Source organism: Anomaloglossus baeobatrachus, chromosome 1 (genome assembly GCF_048569485.1).
Source record: "Anomaloglossus baeobatrachus isolate aAnoBae1 chromosome 1, aAnoBae1.hap1, whole genome shotgun sequence".
Classification (NCBI taxonomy): domain Eukaryota; kingdom Metazoa; phylum Chordata; class Amphibia; order Anura; family Aromobatidae; genus Anomaloglossus; species Anomaloglossus baeobatrachus.
In genome coordinates this window covers 63,193,113-63,200,911 of record NC_134353.1, presented here as the reverse complement: position 1 = coordinate 63,200,911, position 7,799 = coordinate 63,193,113, and positions in this window count along the sequence as shown.

The window sequence follows — 7,799 nt, the reverse complement described above, 5'->3', positions numbered from 1 at the left end:
ATCCCACGGGCCAGCGTTTGCGGGCACGACTCCTTAGGCCACATCCAGCTGGGAGCGGACTCCTACGTTTCAAACTAGGAAGTCATTTCTACTTAAAGCAGTGCAGGAAAAGGATAGAGACCACCAGCCGGGTGGGGGATCCCGAACACAACCGGCCGCGGCACCGGCCACCACCACCTTGGTTTACCAGAGACTTGTGTGTTTTACTAAAAGTGAGTACACCAGCACCCCCTGCGGTCGTCATCTCCCCTGCACAAGAGCCACTGGGTCCCAGGGCCACTATCCCTCCCCACGGAGGGGTTAACAACTTGCTGTACAACATCTCCCCCCGGGGGCCCTGTAACAGCAGCGGTGGTGTCCCACCTCACCACACACTGTGGGTAGCGTCACGAACTTATTACGGCCTAGCCCGTACATCTACGTCCCCCATTTTATTCAGCATGTCCGTGAGACCCCCGGGTCTGGAGACCCTCGAGCCACCACCCCTGAAGGTCCGGGCCCGAGCAGCGACCGGCTGCTGGCACGGGGGCGGCACATGTGGTAATTAGCAACCTGCTCCTAGGAATCGCACACAAATCCACAAGAATTGACTCCTGTAGGGCTGGGGAGCACTGGATATGACTCAGCCAACGCCCAGCTCAGACTGAGCAATTAGGAAACATCAGGTTGCTTGTCAGACTCTATAATGTGAACAGAGTCCGACACAGTAGCGGCACCCCACAAGTGTGGAACCAAACACCACATGACATCCAGCTAGCCGTAAAACCTGTCTCTAGAACACCCTAAGAAGACTCGTGGCACTATAAGTCCTAAATCGGACATCCAGGTTTACACCACTTCTATGATACTTTTCAACCACCATGTTACAACAGTAACAGTATAATTGTATTATTCGGCACTCTTATTAGTCCATTTAATAGTAGCAATATATAAGTACTATATGGTGGATATATTTAGTAGTAGAACAGCAGAAAACTTTGGACACTGTATTGTAGTATTATTGAGAAGTTGTATGGCAGAATTATTTGAGTATTATATAGCAGTAGTTGTAGTATATTGATTAGTGATATGTGGGCACAATATGGCAGTAGTATTTGTGTACAATATCACTGTGTTATTTAGCCTCTATACAGCCCTGCTATTAATCCATGTAATAATGGTAATACATAAGCACTATATGGTGGGTATATTTGGCAGTAGTACGGCTCTAGACTATTATTAAGGAGTTGTATGGTATTTTTATTTGAGTAATATATAGTACTGTATTGGTCCATTCAGTAGTGCTAATGTGCAGGCACTGTATAGCTGTATTATTTGGATAGTATCATTAGGGCGCCACCTTGCAGCAATATTTAGGTACTGTATGGCAAAATAATTTACACACTATTATGTTGGTATTATATAGCAGTACTATTTGTACTATGCTTTTACATATAAGAGGCTTTTGAAGGTGAGCGCAATAAATGGAGAACGGTATCAAGAAAGGACTACCCACTATATATAACCATTTTTCCACACCATAGGTACAAATCTGGACGCACTCACTTGTATTCGGTATACAGGATTATATGGCGTGAGCGCAACCTGATAACATTTTCCATATCTCCACTTGTCCTATCCTTCTAATGAGATTGAGATCCATTATATCACGTGATGACACCATACAGACGTATTCGCCTGCGCTGGGTGCCTGATAATTGACGGGATTAATTAGAGCTCCTCTTATGCTGCGGGATGATAAGTGAATTGATTGTGGAGCACAGCGCTGGTTCTCAAGTACTAATCTGATGTCTGCGCCATTTAGAAAACCAGAGAATGTACTGGATGTAACTAGATGGTAGAAAAATCAGCCGTCTTATTCCATGTCTATGGCCTCTGAATTAGCATTTTTTCTTAAAGGGGTATTCCCATCTCCCAATATGTAGTAGGTGTAGTAATAATAATAACAAATACCTATAGTTAGAAATGTAGTATAGTTTTCCTGATTAATTATGTCTCTTAAGGCTGCCTTCACACTACGTTTTTTTAACATGCGTCCTGAACGTTTTTTTAACGCAAAAAAGGATCCAGTGCAAATGCGTTTTCATTTCAATGCATTTGCAATGGACTCGCGTCAACATGCGTTCACATGCGTTTGCGTGCGTTATAGTAAGGATCCAGCGACTTGCAGTTTTTTAACTTTTTTCAAAAACGCTACTTGTAGCGTTTTTGAGCTGCGTCCAAATACTGCAAATTGCTGGATCCTGACTATACTGCATGCAAACGCATGTGATCGCTGGCATGCTGATAGACAGGATCCTGCTTGCTCTACTGAGCATGCCCAGAAACCAGCCTCGCGTGATCAGTCTCTCTCTCCCCCTCCCTCCCTCCCCCCCTCCCTCTCTGTCTCTCTCCCCCTCCCTCTCTCCCCATCCCTCTCTGTCTCTCTCCCCCTCCCTCTCTCCCCCTCCCTCTCTCCCCATCCCTCTCTGTCTCTCTCCCCCTCCCTCTCTCCCCCTCCCTCTCTCTCCCCCTCCCTCCCTCCCCCTTCCTCTCTCCTCCTCCGTCTGTCTTTTTCCCCCTCCCTCTCTGTCTCTCTCCCCCTCCCTCTCTCCCCCTCCCACTCTCCCTCTCTCCCCCTCCCTCTCCTCTCTCTCTCCCCCGCCTGAGAGCTGCGGACACTCGTAACCAAGATAAATATTGGGTAACCAAGCAAAGCGCTTCTCTTAGTTACCCGATGTTTACGTTGGTTATGTGTGCAGGGAGCCCGGCTCCTAGCAGCTGCGGATGCTCGTAACCAAGGTAAATATCAGGTATCCAAGCAAGTTACCCGATGTTTACCTTGGTTACGAGCCTCTGCAGCTGTCAGAAGCCGGCTCCCAGTCTATCACGTTCAGTTCCACTGACTCCCGATCACATGACTCCAATGCCTGCCCATAAACTTAAAGTGACAGGATCCTGCAAAATAACATGCGTTTGCATGCGTTTTTTTGCTGTAAAAGCAGGATCCGCTTTTACAGCAAAAAAACGTTCATGACGCATGTTAAAAAAACGTAGTGTGAAAGCAGCCTAAATCATGTGCAGGGCATTGCAGCTTAGGTATCCATGGTTACATCCTCTGTTAATTAACTGTCACTATATGCGTAGTCGTAACCATGGATACCTAAGCTACTGATATGCCCTGCACATGATGTAAGTAACATAGCCTATCAGGAGAATTATACTACATTTCTAATTGGAGGTATTTGCTAATATTATTACACCTACTACATATTGTGATAGGATCTTGGAGATGGGAATACCCCTTTAAGGGCAATCGGTTTTTATGCCTTATTCTTCAAAATGGTAAGCGTGGTTCATATATTTTTCACAAAATCAAATAAATGGCCCTTTGGGACCATTTTATTACTGCATTTTCACCTGTTTATTTGTTGAGTTTTTTATTTCTTATTCAACATTTGCATTTTTTCTTAAATCACGTTTCCTTTTTTTGTCTTATGTTATTTGTTAAAAGTTTTTACACCAAATTCTTCAAAATGGGGAGTGTGGTTTTGCGTAAACTGAAAAAATGCTTTTAATTTTTTTTTGTCCTTAAAGGGAACCCATCATGTGAAAATATGCTATTAACCTGCAGATATGCGGTTAATCTGCACGTTAATAGGGTTTGGAACCTGCCCGGTGAATCTCAGCCTCCACTCACTGACCCCGGTCAGTATACACACCTCTCTCCAGAGGTACCTTGCGGAGGTATCAGAAACCTCTATACATGGTCCCAGGAACAGCTAATCCTCCCTTCTCTCTGAGGACTCCTTCTTGGAGACATCAAAATCTCCTCACACCGCCCATGTGGCCAACAAACAGTCTCCATCTTAACAGATGAGACACATCTATCAGTATGTGAATAGCCAGACCCACCCATCTCTCCAGTGTCACGGGGTATGAAATGACAGAACAGGGCTCCTAGGCTGGCCCTCAGACTTGAGACCCATTTAAGACTTCAAACCCGCTGCTGGGAGGAAGAGAACTTTATTCCTCCGGGCAGCATTGGGTTTCAGTCATCAGGCACCGATGTGGATTCAGTCACCGCTCGGTTGTCAGTCAATGCGAGGGGGAGCGGATACAGCTGCCGCTCTCCACACACAGAGCTGTGACTGAACCCACCCCGGCACCACCCCATGACTGAAACCCAAATGCTGCCAGAAGGATTAAAGTTCTTGTCCTCCGGGCAGCGATGTTCGAACTGCAGGCTCCGGCGCTCATTCCAAACCCTATTAACCCGCAGATATTAGTGAGGGTTTTCATGTCACAGGTTCCCTGTAACTTTTCAGAGCAAATAAGTTGTATGTTCTGCTAAAACTTTGTAAAATTTTCACAAAAAAGTTTCAGACGTCCTTAGAGTTACACCAGAGAGGGGTACAGGAGCACAAATGTGCAAGAAATGGTACAAATCTATAAGATAAACTTAAAAAAAGGGACAAGTTAATAGAATAAGGCACAAATGAAAAACAAGCCAAAAACACCAACAAGTAAACAAAAAAGGCAAAAATGCAATAATGGATCCAAATCAAACGAGTCCTTGGTTGTGTAAAGTTGGGTTTATAAGTCGTTTTTAGTCTCCATCTCAAGAGTAATTTTTACCAGAAGGAAAAAGCGCAACAGAAAATCTATTGAACCGACGGCCCCCGAGACACATTATAGCTACAGGGTCTGTGTGGCCATCATGTGACAGATACATTTTTTGCAGGAGTTTTATTTTTGGGATAGCAACGCTTTTCCGTCATGATGAGATTAAAGCTTACCAATGGGTTTCTATGGCAGTCAGGGTCAGGTTGCTGATGGTTACCATGGCAGATGGGTCATGTTGTTGATGGGTTACCATGGCAGCTGGGGTCAGGTTACCAATGGGTTACCATGGCTGCTGGTGTCAAGTTGGTGATGGATTTCCATGGCAGTCAGGGTCAGGTTGCTCATGGGTTTCCATGGCAGCTGGGTTCAGGTTGGTGATGGCTTACCATGGCAGTCAAGATCAAGTTGCTGATGGGTTTCCATGGCAACGGTTCAGGTTACTGATGGGTTACCATGGCAGCTGGGGTCAGGTTGCTGATGGATTACCATGGCAGCTGGGATCAGGTTGCTGATGGGTTACCATGGATCAGGTTGCTGATGGATTACCATGGCAGCTCGTGGCAAGTTACCAATGGGTTACTATGGCAGCTGCGGTCAGGTTGCTGATGGATTATCATGGCAGCTGTGATCAGGTTCCTGATGGGTTACCATGGGTCAGGTTGCTGATGGGTTTCCATGGCAGCTGGGTTCAGATTGCTGATGGGTTACCATGGCAACTGGAATCAGGTTGTGGATGGGTTACCATGGCAGCTGGGGTCAGGTTGCTGATACATTATCATGGCAGCTGGGGTCAGGTTGCTGATACATTATCCTGGCAGCTGGGGTCAGGTTGCTGATACATTATCATGGCAGCTGGGGTCAGGTTCACAATAGGTAACTATGGCAGCCGGGGTCAGGTTGCTGATGAGTTACCATGGCAGTTGGGATCCCTTGAAGGTCCCAATTGCTTCCATTTTTGTAATTTGCTGAGCCACAGCTTTAGAGGGCGCTTGATAGGAGACAGTCATTTTCACCATATATTGAAACACTGAAGTATTGCACTATATATATAGTACGAGTGATTAAGTCCCCTTATGAGGACTGACGAAGAAATATAAGCAAAAAATAATAAAAATATTTTTCAAATATTTAAAATATATTTATATTATGTATATAGAAACTTAAATCACCCGACTTTTTACCCCATCTAAAAATAAATTAAAATTAAAATTAGACATATTTCATCTCACTGCAACCATAAAGCCCTGTGTATAACAATGTAAAATGATTTAACCGCATGGTAAACAGTGTAAAGAAAATCAATGACATTTAAATTTCAACCTCGTAAAAAAAAAACGAAAACCAGAAAGCAATGCAGGAAATTATTTTTGTTATTTTAGTAAAGTGCCACTCCAGCTTTTTTTATATATATATATTTCAGATCTGGAGTGGCGCTGTAAATGTAAGTCTCCCGCCCCCGATCTTATTCTGATCTGCCACCATCCTATAATGGAATCTGTAGTAGGGAAAGAAAGGCGCAATAGGGTCTTACCCGGTATTTGGGTTTAAAGAAGAAAATGGATGCACTCACCTGGTCAGGTTGTGCCAGCCACAACCCCTGTATAGACGTATGGGAGTGCTAGGATGGTTCAGCAGCGGCCCTGTCAAAATGAGGTTACTGCATAAAATCAGAGAAAGGAAGACGGGTTTTTCTGCCGCGCTATGAACCACAAAGCTGAAGATTTCTTAAAATATTTTTTTATTGAGCCATTCCAACGCGTTTCAAAGGCATAACCGCCTTCTTCTTCAGGGAATCAAAAACAAGATGTTTTTGATTCCCTGAAGAAGAAGGCGGTTATGCCTTTGAAACGCGTTGGAATGGCTCAATAAAAAAATATTTTAAGAAATCTTCAGCTTTGTGGTTCATAGCGCGGCAGAAAAACCCGTCTTCCTTTCTCTGATTTTATGCAGTAACCATCCTATAATAATATTTATTCACTTGTGTATCGCCAACATATTCTGCAGCGCTTTACAGACATCAGCAACACTGTCCCTATTGGGACTCACAATCTACATCCTCCATCTGTATGTCTTTGGAGTGTGGGAGGAAACCGGAGTACCCGGTGGAAACCCACGCAAACACGGGGAGAACATACAAACTACTTGCAGATAGTGTCCTTGGTGAGACTTGAACCCAGGACCCCAGCGCTGCAAGACTGCAGTGCTAACCACTGAGCCACCGTGCACTGCTAACCACTGAGCCACTGTGCACTGCTAACTACTGAGCCACCATGCACTGCTAACCACTGAGCCACTGTGCACTGCTAACTACTGAGCCACCGTGCACTGCTAACCACTGAGCCACTGTGCACTGCTAACTACTGAGCCACCATGCACTTCTAACCACTGAGCCACCACGTCTGCCTTCATCTTTTTTTAGTGTAGCACTGTTGTGATTTGTGATCTCTTGGCAGCTCTAATGTTTCCTGGCGCTGGAGGTCACAATTCAATGTAAGTCTATGGGAACCTCGTTCAGGCTCTCATAGATTTACACTGAGACCTTGACGTAACTTCTGACTTCTGGCCAGTCAGTAGATATGGGCACAAGATTGTGCTATGGGATTGTAGCAGTGCCAAAAAACTATGAAGCTGCCGGAAAGTGAGAATAGGACCGGGGGCAGGGGGCTTAGATTTAAAGGGCCACTTCAGCACTGAAAGAAAATCCCAAATCTTTGGAGCTGAGCTTTAAAGGGAACCTGTCAGGTCCAATATGCACCCAGAACCAGAAGCAGTTCTGGGTTTATAATGCTAAACCCTGCCTAACCGTCCCTGTATACACTAGCATAGATAAAGGGATCTTTAGAAGAAGTATTTGTAAAGATCTTATATTGTGTGCTAATGAGCGCAGGGACTAGTCCCAAGGGCGTTATTTCCCCTGACCAGTCAGCTCCATTAGCATGTTAGTACACCCCTGTGGGTCCCTGTGGACGTGCTATCATGCTAATGAATGTGCAGGGTCACAGGATGATATCACTCACATCTCCACTGCCCGACACTGGATTTCGGCTCAGTGCGCATGACCCCAGAGTTTGGGTGATGCGCACTATGAAGCCGAGTGTAGCGTCCTGGCTTCAAACTGAAATAGTGCGCATGACCGAAAGTCCAGAGTCATGCGCACTGAGTCGAAATCCAGCGGTGGAGAGATGCGTGAGTCG